General features: G+C 38.6%; 1 protein-coding gene across 1 annotated transcript in view; it reads left to right on the top strand.

Annotated features, from left to right (window-relative positions):
- Positions 1–15,024, top strand: part of PTPRN2 (protein tyrosine phosphatase receptor type N2) — a 638,409-nt gene that overhangs the window by 399,619 nt on the left and 223,766 nt on the right. The gene's annotated exons all lie outside the window — the stretch shown is intronic.

Raw genomic sequence — 15,024 nt, 5'->3', positions numbered from 1 at the left:
GATATCACTAAGCAAAAACTCCACTAAGCAGTTCATCATTTATTAATAAACATGATGCTATCTGCTAAGAACCTTGTATGAACTACAGTTGATTGCTAATTCTCGTGCTAATTTTGTGTACACAGTTACCTCTTTTTTTTTTTTTTCATTTAAGTAATTTTGCTAGTGGTGAATGCTTACAGGGCTAGGCAAATGTCTTTTTCTCATGATTGCATTATTCTCAGTATTAAAAATAATGAATTACTAACTTCTAATATACTCAAGGAATAGGTTGCTTTCTTTCTTTACCAATTTTTGGGAGTTGTATTTCTGATTTTTATCAGTTCATGCCTAAGAACTTGATGAGATTTGTGAGGTTCACAGTGCAAGTTCATTCACATTACTGAAAGACTTGGTCTTGGAGGGGTAATAACAGTGAGACCTGCTGTGATGCTGAGGGCCAAAGCTGAAAGAATTGGAACTGGAAACAAAGATAGGTGAAATCATCAGAAGATGAAAGCCATCATCTCTCCTTAACTGATTTAGCTAGGAATGTTTCTTATGGGTGCATAACCTTAGGAACTGTGAAGAACATCCCGGGGCATAGCTGTGCACCTCAGGCTGTGTCCTGACTTCAGGCCAGGCTGAAGTTTGTGGCTGTGCTGTCTGCAGCCTCTGGTTTCTATTTAATAGCAGGAGAACCAGGATTGGGGTACAGGCTGTGGAAGCCACTCAGTATAATTTTACCCAATGGGACTCATCCATGCTAATAAAATACCTCCATGTATTTTGTCCAATTCCAGTCATTGAATGGATTCTAGTTTGCTGCAAAATCAGTTGGAGAATGAAAGCCCACTTCTGATGCTTACTGTTAAATCAGTTTTTGTATTATATGTGGTCAATGGAGGAAAAATTCCCTTTTAGATAGTTGGAATGCAGGAAGTTTTCACCTGCTAAACGTATGATTAATGCCCATTGTAGCAATAGCCTTGCTGTAACCATGGTTAGATAAGGGATATGCTGGAGCTATAGCTTTAAGGATTTCCTAGAGCATGAAAAATTGAAGAGTTCTTAGGCCAGAGACCTCACCAGCCTGATTCTTGTGTTTGGTTTAGAAAAAGTCACTGTAGAACTCACCTTCCATATATTTAGGCTGTCATAATTTTTTTATACAAAAACACTGATACAACTTGGATTAATGAAGATTTTGACAGAATTTTGTGCTTTACACTCTACCAAATATGTATTATTATGAGGCAAAAAGTGAAAATTGATTAACCCAAGTGAAGCAGACATTTTGGCCTAAATATAATCCAAGTTATTTCTGAAAAAAGATGATCAGCAGAGAAAGAACCAAGTGGTTTGGACCAAGTAACGTGATGAAAGAACATTTATTCAGCTGCTTATGTATTTTGTTGGGTGTGAATTCTCCCAGCTGTATACATTCCCCTTTCTAAGTCTTATCAGATATGATTGTGTACATAATTAATACATTTCTGTGGTCTCACATAAATGAAAAATAGAGGAGTGCTGTGACCAAGCATTTTTTCTGTTGATACAGTATCAGATTCAGGCTATTTCAGGTCAAATTTAACTATGGTAATCAAGTTTTGCAGTTTGTGTTTTATTCACCCTAGTGAATAATTATTATTGAAATAATAGAAGGTATGTATTTAAAGATAATGGAAGAGCTTTATGTTGAATAGGGTTTCTTTTTACTTCATACTGGAATTAGGAATGGAATTATATGTAATGGTGACAGTAAATCAAAGTCAAGATGCTCTAAACAAAAGTACTTATGAAAACTTTAGTAGAAAATGAGAAATGGCCTTTTTGTTTGGACACCAGGTGATATGCATGACAAACTTAATGGACATATAATCTTCATATGCAGGCCTGTAAAATAAAAAGGATTGATTTTGCAAGGCAATTTTCATATCTGAAATACCTCAAGAGAATATAGCCCAGATGGTGGTGGCAAATGGAGCTACTGTCCAAACAAATGCAGGAGCTCTCCTAAGCTCAGCAGTAATTCATGTGCGCCTCTGGATGGTGGAATCTGTTTTAGGAGTCGATCTGTGATAACAGGATTTGTGTCTCAGTAAGGAATGTGTGGACACTAGTGACTTCCCAGGTCTTGGCTGTGCTGGAAGGAAACTGTGTCTTCCTCTGTGGAGATGAGAAACGCTTCTCAGAGCTCCTCAATCTATCACTTTCTTTCCCCTATCTCAAGAAAAAACATTTCAAAAGCAACAACAGACTATGAAATTCACACCAAATTTACTGAGCCATTCAGTCAAGTCCAGGGAGAGCTGATGAATTGCTTTTATGTCACTGCATAAACATGTGCTATATAGTCATTAACAACATGGGTCTGGAGTCTACCACAGCTGCAATCCAGTTCATCATCTTTATGTCATGTAAAAGATTTCCACAGCTTGTGATTCTCCCAGCTAGGCCTGAGTTAGCTGTGTTGTGTCAGCGGAGGGTAGGCTCTGCTTTAGCTGCATTAAAAATGAGTTCTTAAGCTGCAACTTCAGAAGCTGCTCATGTTTCAGGATGTTGAGTTAAAAGTTTTGTACATTTCAGGGCAAACGTGAATGATAAAATGCAAAGCACTGTTTGGACTCTGGGCAAGCAGAGTTTCTTTCAGGCCATTACAGAACAGATTTCACCAGAGTTTCTTTCAGGCCATTACAGAACAGATTTCACCAGTATTTCCACCATACATGCACCTCAGCATTGAATATTTGTAACAGAATATTCAACAGTACAGGGATCCAGAGAGTTAGATTAGAGTTTGATATGATGTGCAACACTCTTAAAGTGAGAATTATTTTATCTCATTTTATCTTGTTTGCAAGAAGGCAATTATTCCAGAAAACCAGAATAACTCTGCTGTAGAGAAAACGAGTGCTGAGCTTGTAATCTTGAGGATCTGTGCATTGCTTTAGTACTATCTCTGGAATTATATTTGCCAAGATGTGTTTTTTTTTATTTGCAGCTTTCCAGCACCTATAACAGGAGCTGGAAAAAAACTAAAACTAAAAAGCCAGTAGAACTCCTCTACAGTATCCATGTGAGATTTGTTGGACTCATTGTCATGCATGTTTGTGCCAGACAAATCCTTCATGAGCATTTCACACCTTCTTGTTTATTCAGATACAATGAAGCTTTGAGGTATTTTCTTTTGATCTCCTACACATGAAATAAATCTCTGAAGTCCTGAGGTCATCTTCAGCTGTTCTGCTGTGTCTTTGAGAGTATGACTGCATGTGCTGTGTTATTTAGATGTCTATTTGCATAATACCATGAAAGACACAATACTGGTAAAAACTGGAGAGCTGAACAGCATTTAAGCAGGACCCATAACTTTTCTCCTCTGCCCCAACTTGATGTGAAGCACTACTCGAGTTGAACTTGCTGCTTTGAATGGCTGAGCACTCCTGCAAGATCTTGGGGATCTCTTTGTCTCACATGAAGGGAAAGCCTCCTTAGCAGCTGCACAGCTCCACCTGACTCCTCCTGAGTTCAGGAATCTGCACAAGCCCCCATCCCACACCAAAATTATTGTAACTGGATTTGTTCCCAGGAGTTTCTTTCCAGCCCAAGGAGCTCAGCAGACACCACGAGCCACAGCCCTGCACAGGGGTCACCATGTCAGGTATCCCTTCAGCATCATTTAGGAACCTAGGATGAACTTTAGGAACTACTTCTATCTCGTCACATAAGCACCATTGAGTTATTACAGGAACACAGTATTTTTAAGTTCAATCCCATGCACAGGTTGGCTGTGACCAGAATTACTGTGACATGAATAAATGTTTATTCAGCTTTTGGCTGCAATTTGTTTTCAACCACAGTTTCAGAATAACAAGTCAGGATCTCCAGTGGCTCAAGAAAGTGTAATCCAGTTTTGGGGTATAAGAGTCTGTGATTTGAATAATCAATTAATGAGGCCTGAAACAAACCCAGGGAATGGCACTGTTCCTGTCTTGAAGTGACAAAACAGCACCCACTTCAGAATAAGTTATATTAAATTACCTCTTTCAATTTCCCAGTAAGAATGCGCAGAAGAAACTAATCATTGGAATCATAACTTCATTTGTAGGATTTGAATCATGGCTCTCATATGGCAGACATATAAATTAGAACAGTTTTCTAAAGCAAATGGAAATAACCCAAAATGTATGCAAAATGAATGCTTCACCATACCTCTAGATATCCTAAAATAGAGCAGTGATATTTTGACATGTTTCAGGATATTCTCATTTATAGATATTTTGATAGGTGTAGAATTATGTTGATGTTGCATAAAGTGATGTTACTACAATAAAGAAATCTGTGTTTAAAAATTCTAGTGAAGCTAGAGGACATCATAAGACAGACTTTCCAGAGATGTACAGGCTTCTGAGGCAGGTTTCTAGCTTCTTACCTTCCTTAATGTTGCCAGATTTTGTCCCTATACATCCAGATTTTACCTAGAATGATATTAGATTGGACATCCATAAAAAAAATTGGAGTTCAGAACTTGACAAATCATTTTCAGTTGTTGATCAGAATAAGAATTTCTGATCTTTGAGTACTAGGTAAAGTGCTACGTGTTGGCTTTTGGGTTATAAAGACCAAATCAGCCTGGGATCTGCTCCAGCTGTCTCTGTTACAGCTACACCTTGGCAAGCCAAGCTCCTGACCTGGAGCAGGCACTGCCCAGGGGTACCCAGGACTGGTAGGGATGCTGTACCCAAGATCACTTAGATGAGGTATGTCTGAGACTGACCATGGTGTATGAACAGCAGCTGTGCATGTCCAAATACTCAAGTTTTAGCCCAAGACACAGCTAAGTTTTTCATCTTCCACTGAAACCCATCCTTCTTTGACCAAGACTCATGAGCCCGAAGCCAGGCACAGGCACATGTGAGGGCAGACACCTCTGCACTACAGGGGAACTGTTCTTAGACCAGGGCTTTGTCTCTATGCCTGCCTTCAGCTTTTTTTCTTACAAACCCCATGGCTTAGAGATCAACAAGTTTATTTTTTCCTGTTATGTGAGATTGGAGTTCCCACAGACAGCTCTTGCTGTTGGCTTTTGCTGATCACTGGGGCTGTGTTGATCAGCAGACAAACATTTCCAGGAGGAGCAGTGTTTGGAGACACATGAGATGTTGTGGGCAAGGCATGGATCAGGTCACTGAGGGGTTCTTTGCCTTAAGGCATGCAAATTTATATATAGAAATATGAGCAATGATATGAAATAAAAAGCTTTAAGGAGTACAGTCCTTGAAATATTCTGGGTGAAGGCATAATGGGAAAGACTTACCTTGTTCCACATACACAAGTTACAGATTCTAAAGCTGTGTAACCTTTAAAAAATAGTAGATTATATTTTCCATAGAATTCTACTAGAAATATACTACTTATGTGAAATTTTACTAACAGTGAATAATATCTCACTATTACAGTTTGTAAGTACACATGAATAGTAAAGTTATGCTAATCAGAACTTAGTCACACAGTAGCATTTAGAAGTAACACTTCAATAAATTTTAGGAATAAAGCTAAACAGAACATTAAATTTCTCCAAAGAGAATGATGAAGATCTATGGCTCATTTATTTAAGACCTTGTATGCTTTTAAAAAATGCATTCTAGCTAATATTTAGATATAATGTTAATGCTATTTATTAACTATTCATTACAGTACATAGCCCACTAGAGGGCTGCTTTTCAAGTAAATTGCATCCAGAGTGTTAATAAAAGTGTTAAATGTTTAAAAACAAAAAATATGCAGCAGAAATATGTGTAGCATTTTACCACATTATTTTGTCAATTATTTTCTGCTACTGCATGTTATATACAGAGCATACTAAGACAATATAAGTCATGGCCCCAATTCTACAAACATTTAGAATATGCTTAGCTTTAAGTATATTGTTATTCCTTTTAAGCTGCTGCTAAGTTTAGAGTTAAAAAGATGCCTGGATGCTCCTGAGACTGTCTTCTGTCACATATCACACCGTCTCTGGTTGTGGAGGGGCAAAGTTCCAATGTTTATCTCCTGTATTTGATTTGAATATTGCATAGCAGAGGTATTTTGACATCTGAATGACAGGTCACAGCTTCAGTTTGGAAATCATGTGTCAGTAGTAATTTCTTTTCTTGTTCTCTGATTGTGACAACGCCCTCCATCTTCTTTACAAATTTTTAAAGAACACGACAAGGAAATGAGGAGATTATAATGTAAAGAAAAATACAGCAAACCTGATTTTCAGAGACACCTATCAGTCTATATTGATTTATGTTTTCCTCCTGAAACAGTATATAAAGCACAAGTATTCAAGTGTCACATTGGTTCATGAGTTCCTTTACAGTAGCACTGTGTGATTTAAAGGAGCAGAAGTGCCAAGTGATGTGGCAGTTGCCATGGCAACTACAGCAATTCAATTTTTATTCAGTATCATGTAAAATGAAACAAGATACAGTTTGCCTTGTGGCTTCAGGAACTTATGCATCTACCAGTGTTGTTCCTTTTTGTCTTTTTTAACATTGTACTGGTTAAAAAGAAGCATGTGTTTGTTTTAAGGATTTATCTTGGGTTTAGGCTGTGTCATGCCATTGTTTTTAAAGCAGAGTTTTCCTTACAAACCATTATAAATCTGCAGAGAGGAGATTTAGACACTAGTACTGGCTACATAGAACAAACTGCAGGGTAATTCTGTTTAAGAATCCATGTTATTATTCACCTTAACTGTGATTTGGCAGCCTGCACTCAATATATTAATAGAGAATCTTTAAATAGGAGAACATGATTGTTTGTACTAGATATCTTACTGATTCATGAAATTCAGCAGCCTCCTTCTATGAGCAGCCAGGTTATTATGACTCAAAGGAAAAGAAAATCTTGAGTGGTGTAATGGGTCAGCTGGGGAGGCTGCAGATTAAATTCTTTTAAAGTGTCTAAAGTTTGAGGGACCTAGATGGTCAGAAATTGTAAGAAAAGGGAGATTCTTCCATATCCACATACAGGAGCTTGATCCTGGCAGGAACACGTGGATTTCAAACAATCTCAATCGCATTTAACTATTTAAGGAGAGGAAGACGTGGCAGTTCCCAGTCTCTCAGCCCTCTCTCTAGCAGACTCTGGGCTGGAAATGTTCCTACATAGGTCAACATGGAAACACCTTTGTCAGGACCTTTGCTCTGGGTCTGAAAGCATAGGAGAATAAGGGTCTGGTTCTAAGATTCAAGCTCTTGAGGTATCCAACTTTCCTATAGGAATCCTTGACACCAGGGGCCCAGAGCTGGTAAAATGAACAGGACCAGGACCCAGACCCTGTCATGGTCCAACACTTGTCTGCCCTGCCAAGGTGTTGTCAGTCACTCACATTGTGTCCTGTGCCAGTGAGGACTCTTGGGCTGTTTGCTTCTCCACCTAAGCAAGATCCTGGCCGGGGACCATTCACAGCAGGCAGTTTCGGTGTGGTCACCTTTGGAGCATGGGTGTAAAGGCATGTTAAAATTTAAAAATAATAGAATTAAAACTTCAGCTGTGGGTTAAAAGAATTGTGTCATTTATTATAGGTTTTTTAGTACTAAGCTTTAAGTACTTAAGTAAAACTTAAGGTCTTTGCTTTCTGGGAAAGCCTGATAGCACATTCTGATTCATCCTTCCCAGAACTGCTTTGCACTTGTACATCACTAAGTTTCCACCCTCAAAGGCAACATGGCTGTAGTGTCCATCACTTCAGACTCCTTCAGAATGCAAGGCTTTATCTGTTATACATATTAAAGCAAATTTTTGTCAGAAAACTTTTGGCAAGTTTCTAAATTTAAACATGATGATTCGTATTAAATAAGCTTGCTGGAGCTTGCTTTTGTTTCTTTTTCCATTAATCAGCAGATTTATCCTGATGAGATAGTTTTAAGAAAAGTGTTGGGGTTGTTTTGACTAAGCATAGTTTTATTTTTGTGCGCACTTTGACTGGTATCAAAGCGAAATGTTGGGGGTATTTTTTTTGTAATAAGAATGCAAACATACTTCACTGAATTACTAAATCAAAGTTTCTGTAGAAACAACAATATAGTGGCTTCTGAACTGCATGAAGTCCCTGTGCCAGAGAAAAGTGACCCAGTCCAGGAATGCCCAGGAACCACAACAGCTCTCTGTGCACTCTGCTCTCCCAAAGGGATGGCATTCTGCAAACTGTCTGTCTGTCTGGTTCTTTACCTTTAGCAGGTAGAGTAATGACTTCATTTTTAAAATGCCAATGCTGCTTTTATGATATGGATTTCACTTGATTGTTAAACTGTTCATTTACAGATCTTTACTAAGTGAATGCAAACAAATTCTAGTCCTCAAAGCTCTGCTAATGCACAATGTTTGAATTTTAATTTCCAGTCCATCTTAGATTATGGTGATGAAAAACAATATTTAATCCCTCGTTAACACATGAATAAGCGGAAACTGTCATTTCCCACCAAACAATAATGGGATTATCTCAAGAACTGTCAGTTTATGTGAAAACATTATGTTGCCCAAATTTTCATAAAAATTAGCAGTGGGTAATATTCAAGATCAGAGCAATGGAAAGAGGGAAATCTGCATTCATGGTAATAAATATTCATATTTGTCTGCTCAGGAGATGAAAATCTAATCAAGGGGCTATTGATGCGCTGGCTTTTTTTTTTCTTTTTCTCTTTTTTTTTTTTTTTTTTTTTTTTAAACCAAGATGTTTCATCTAAATTGGGTTTGATATGGAAATTAGTCTTACTCCAAGTCCTCCAGGCCATGAGCATGCTGGGATAACACTGGAGGTGTCCGGTACATCAGATGTTGCTGCTGGCATCTGCTTCCACAGACAACAAACACAATAAAATTAAATAAAAAATTGACAACATCTCAAGGGTCAAGCTCCCAGTGGTTAAGGGTGTTGTGGGGGGTTTTCCCCCCCCAAACATTTTAATTTTATCCCAGTTAAATCCTCAGTACTGCAGGGTTAAAATTGTCGGCATTTTTTGCTTTTGTTGACAATTACCATAAATCAGAAGACACTCTGCATGAAGCTTAATGAAATATGTATGATATAAAAATGGGAAGAAGATAAGTGCAGTTTGCTGCTTCAGGATTTTGTGTGTGTGTATCTCTGTATCTGTGTGTGCACATGAACAGCCTGAAGAGGTGACTTGTATTTTGTGTGCTGTGCCCTGAACAGAATAGTCAGGCAGTTACTGACTGCCAACATATAAAAAAGCATATAATGTGAAAAAAAATTATAATTTTCCAAAAGTGAGAGTGGGTATTTGCTATATCAGGTAATTTGTTCAACTAATAGACTTGCATGGTAAAATATTCAGTTTAAAATATTTCTTCATACTTCTTTGTGTGTTTACTAGCATGAAAATCTGGTTTGTCCTAAAAGAAGTATTTGCCTTAAAATACTTACTATTTACTATTACTATTAATATTACTGTTATTATTATTATACTCATTAGTTGCACACTGAATCTTGTTCTTCATTGTGCTTCTCAGGGGTTTTATGACCTGTTTAAAAAAATAGACACATCATTAAGAAGCTACAAATAAACCCATATAGATTTATATATATATACACACATACATACATGTATTTGTGTGTGTGTATAAAGAAGGACATCCTTTTGTGGAAGGGTCTTGTGTTTTCTGACACCCACATTTACCTGGCAGACCTGTGGGTGCTACTGGACACTGGGCAATTCACACCCACAGAATCACACAGAATCACACAGAATCACACACACAGAATTCACAGAATCTCTGGGTTGGAAGAGACCTTCAAGATCATCGAGTCCAACCCAGCCCCAACACCTCAACTAAACCCTGGCACCCAGTGCCACATCCAGGCTTTTTTTAAACACATGCAGGGATGTTCCATTCAGCTCCTGATTGTTGTGCAGACACCAGGAATGTGTGACTCGGTCCTCTCAAAACTCGAAATACCTGCACTGAGTTTATTGAATTCCTGGAGAAATTGCCATACAAAAAGCATATTTTTTAAGATTTGGAACTGAGCAAAAATATATCAGCAGCTTTCAGCTATATTGCCTGTAGCAGAGGAGAGCAGAAAGGTAAGCAAAAAGAAAGGATATTCCTACTGACCAAAAAAAGAGAATAGTCAGAATAGAAATATTGCTTGTTACAGAGATTGCACCCTTTCTTTATGAACTCTATACTAAATAGGAATATGAAGATATGGCATATTTCAGAATTCCAGTAATTTGTGCAGTAAATTGTTGTGAAGCAAGTATAAGCAGCCTGCAGAATGTGGTGTGCATGTATTGGCAGACCTGATATCTTTAACTGTACAATCTGTGCTGGCATCTTTGTCCAAAATGTTTTTCAGAGACCTTATCTTCCTAATCAACTCCTTTGCCAAGCTAAAAAAAGAGAAAGGAAATGCATGCAGCATATATAGCAGATGGGTGTTCAGCTGTACAGGTGTCTGGTGTGCAGATGCCAGATAATGCAAGGTAGTTAGATATTTTCTGAGAAATTCCATTACTTTTTCCAAAAAGAGAGAGTCATCCATTCTTCTAGTGCTACCTGCTGCAGCAACATGCACCCCCAGGAGTGTGAATGACCCCTCTTAACTCTTTCCCATTTGATCAGAGGGGTTCTTAGAGAGCTGCCTTTGGTCTTTGCATTTTCCTAAGACCCTGAATTGACTCTGAAGTTCATCAGTTTCTGCAGCAGAACAGCAGCAGCCTGCATTGAGGTTAGGCAGCATCATTTGAACCAAGTTCTTCTTTATTTGCTTTGCCTTCTTACATGGATTGGAGAAGCATCAATCGTAGAATCAGGGAATCATGGAATGGTTTGGGTTGGAAGGAACCTTAAAGATCCTCCAGTTCCAACCCTCCTGCCATGGATGGGACACCTTCCACTAGACCAGGTGGCTGAAAGCCTCATCCAACCTGGTCTTATATATTTAAGCCACAGATCTATATTAAGGCATAATTCATCTCAAAGCAGTGTCTGGAGATAAGCAATGCAGTGCTACCTGTAAGCAATATATCCAACATCATTTGAGCACTCACACCAGCGTGCAGCCAATTTTAACTTTTTAAGGTGGCTGTGTATTAAGGTGCTACATGGACCTCAGCTGTGGTCCTGGGTCCCATTTCCAGTCACCTTCATGCAGGGAGCTGCTGCTGCACACTGCTGAGGTATCACAGGCACCTTATGGATGTGCACTCTGATCTTCCCCACAAAAGGACCCACATGCACACTTGGCAGTGCTCAGCAGGAGACAGTTCTGTGTGCTGCAGAGCTTGTTGATAGTGTGGAGCACTACTGCTTTCCCATTTGGATGAATTTTTTCATGACAGAAACACAAGAGAGACCCAGATTTGGGTCTCAGACTTGAGGGGAGGTGTAGGCCCTCATGTAGAAGGAAGGACACCCTGATTTTCTGCTTGGCTCTTTTCTGTGACCTGAACCTCATTAGCTACACTGAGTATTAGCCTCCTGGAATTGTTTCTCTTTTTAAGCTGTTTTAATATTCCAGATAGCTTATGAGACCCTGGGTATGACCCCAGGTATTTGTTCAACATAGCTCCTGGTTTATATCGAGATTCTTGTTTGGAGTCAGATGGGTGAAGGCTTGGACTTTGGGTTCCCATAGGAGTGCTTTGACACTAAACTATAGATGGTGGTAAAGCTTTCTGTAAACTGAACATTAATAAAAAAATCATGCTTTTCACATGAAAAGAAATTCCCTGTTCTAAGTTTCCCTAAAAATTATGTGGACCTATTAAAAATAATTCTGCAGCAAATTATATTTCTTTGTATAAATCATTTAATTGAAAAAAGGCTGAGTAGTTTTGATTAACAGAAGCATTACAGTAATGCTTTCTAGACAGGATTGGAATCGCACTGGGTACCTGCCCACACATAAAGTGACAGGAAAGCTGTGTCTTTGAGTGATTAAGATAATCACTGAAAAAATACAAGATTAGGAAAGAAAGGGAATAAAAATTATCACCTTTCTCATTTTAAAATAAAGTATATAAGCTATAAAGATACTAAATGAAATTACCCAGATTTAAAAACAAGCCCATGAGAAATTTTTAGGACCCAAAGTCCTATCCAGTGTCAGAACCAGACACTCACATTTCCTGCCCATGAATGTGCAATTCCAAAATCATCAGGATGGAAGCTTATCTTCAGACTTGACTTAACTATATGTTTTAATAATCCTAGCTGTGAAATGCTAGGAGCTGATCTTGGATTTTACAATAAGAAGCAAAGTGGTTGTGATACTCTATGTTATGTAAATTATATGCAAAGTATATTGGCATGCAAATTTGAATGCTGAAAGAAAATCATTCTTTTCTAAACCAGAGAAGAGAGTTTTTCACTCAGATAAGCCAGAATCTGCAGATAATTTTTTGAACATACTGATGGTGTTTTATTACATCTTTAAATATATAATAAATATATAAAATAAAAATAATTGTGTCTCCTTTCTAAACAAGTTCAATTTCTCTACTTTGCTGGTACCAAGTAGGCAAAAATGCTAAAAGTCTGTCAGATAAGATCATATCAGGATGCCATAATATTAAAAAATGTATTATTAATGTGTGAAATTTTAAATTGGCATTTTAATACTTTACTATTTTGGTTTCAACAGTCAAAGCTTGGAGTAGATCCAGGTGTTGTTTGTGACCCTGTTGGTCAGTACTGTCCACAGTGGCTAATACCATGTTGTTATTGCTGGTGTTTACCCATGTGACAATGAACTGTTCCTCTGTCTATTGACATGTTGAACTTTGGAAACTCTAATGGGCAGATACAGAATATTTCAGGAATAGGTAATGTTCACAGGACATGACAAGACACCTGCTTGTCCCTCTGGCTCACCAATAACACAACAGTGCTATTAACCATATTTTGTTAGGTCTGACAAGACAAAACAGAGCAATAGTGGCTGTGTCTGCTGTCTTTTCTCTGTTTTATCTTTTTCATTTTGAGCTTGAGTTTTGTGCCAGACTAATAGCCGGTGGCAATGGACTGGGGAAATGAAACTTTTGCTAAGATTAGGGACTGTGCAGAAAACAATGTGTGAAATTCTGATTTGACAAGGATGAACAGACTGGTGAGGGCAATGAGACATTTTGTGAAGTGAAACCATGTTTGTACTCACTGTGCCTTAGAAAAAACAGTGACAACAGAGGTACCAAAAGATCCCACCCAGGAGACAATAGAATGGCATCCTCATTAAACCAGTCAGGGAATAAAGGAAGGGTGGGGTTTATTCTGCCCTTTCCAATTACTGGTAGCTTTTATTAATTGATGGTATTGGAGCAATGTGTGTGGTGTTGTGCTCTGGGGTGAATATCCTTGTGAGACTGTAAGTTCAACAGTTGTCATGCAATTTTGAGTTGCAGACTGGTAATTTTCGTAATTGAATCTCAGGAAATAAACAAAATATGGCAACTTGATACATTTTGAGCAATTAAATTTCTGCTGAATTTTCTGCTTCATTCTTGGGACTCCCAGATTCTCAGCCAAATTCTGTCTCTGATTAAGAAATAGCAAATAGCCAAAAGAAACAGAAGAAGGAAGCCATCTTTAATATAGCTGTATGTCACAACAATATAATGTATTGGTACCTGCCTTTAATTTAGAACATAGTCTAAAACAACTGCCAGCAGACCACAGGTCAGGAGAGCAGAATGAAAAATTGTGTCAAGTGTGGCTTTTCTGGCTCAGGAGAACAGGAACAGGAACAAATAAACCATTCCTCTGTAGTGAAATGGTTTATTCGCAGGATTTGAATTCAGTATTCCTGCTCAGCTGTGCAGAGGATGTACAGATTTCAGAGGAAGATCCTTTCCTTGCTTCATGCCAGGTCTCTTTAAATGCTTATTATTAATTACCTTGATGTAGCAGGTACAGGGAACCACCAGGGTGCATTCCCTCATGCTAAATACCTGACAGATCAGCAGATGCTCAGGGGTTTGTTGGATCATTTCCTGAGAAGGTAAATGGTACATGCATGTTATTTCTTGGGTGCAGTCCTGCTCATTTACAGAAACTTTACCCCAGCTCTTGTTGCATGGGACACTGGAGGAGTGGGCAGTGGCAGATCCATGGTTTCCAGGATCTCAGCCCTAAGACTGGCTCTGGCTTTTCCCAGGGCTTTGAAAGACTGGCTCACAGTTTCCTGCACCCTTACCCTCCAGTGAGATATGAGCCCACTGATTAGAAAAGTGACATTATCCCCCCCAAACTTAGCTGTACAGACACTTAACTAAATCATCTGTGATAGGAGTGTAGTCAGCTGAGCTCTATAATCAGCAGAGTCCAGCTATGATTGGAATTGCCTTTTATTTCCCATCACTGATTAAAGGGAAAGTCAAAAGCTGGGGCTGCATAGTTAAATGGAATTTAGTTTAAAAGCTAAGACTGAATAGGTCTCTGTTACATCTAAGGTGTCAAGATGATTCTGTCATATAAATAACCAAGTAAACTAGGATATCACAGTCTTCAGTGTTGGCTGCAGATGCAAATGATGCAAATAATGTTCACCAAACTCCATGTCAGTCTGATAAGCCTGTCCCGGGGATTCCTGATTGATCTTTAACCATTTGTGGCTATCTTTGACAGAGCACTGAGGCTGTGTCCACAGAGTGTATGAGCACACTCAGCTTGAGCAGTCAGATCTCAAAGCCCAGCAGGTCTCCCAACCTCTGTCCTACACTTCATGTAGCATATGCACTGATGGCCCAGTGGGTGATTTACCTTTCAGAGCAACCCTCTAACCCTCTGACAACTGCTGCCTTAAGTAAGCAGTGAATAGTTTGTAGTCTGCATTAGTTTCATAGCTGATCAAGAGTCTTTTCTAGTAGTTTGAAACCCTCTCTTTACTGGCAAGTTCTCTAATATCAACTTTTGAACACAAAGAGAATAAAGAGTTCATTCTTTTTTGGCTGATGTTGAGAAGTGGTATGAGGTCAGCCATGCTGACAAGGCACTTTGCAAGGGAAGAGGAAGGCATTTGCAATA

Source organism: Melospiza georgiana, chromosome 1 (assembly GCF_028018845.1).
Source record: "Melospiza georgiana isolate bMelGeo1 chromosome 1, bMelGeo1.pri, whole genome shotgun sequence".
Lineage (NCBI taxonomy): Eukaryota > Metazoa > Chordata > Aves > Passeriformes > Passerellidae > Melospiza > Melospiza georgiana.
The sequence above is the reverse complement of the archived record's forward strand: the minus strand, read 5'-3'. Positions and strand labels throughout refer to the sequence as shown.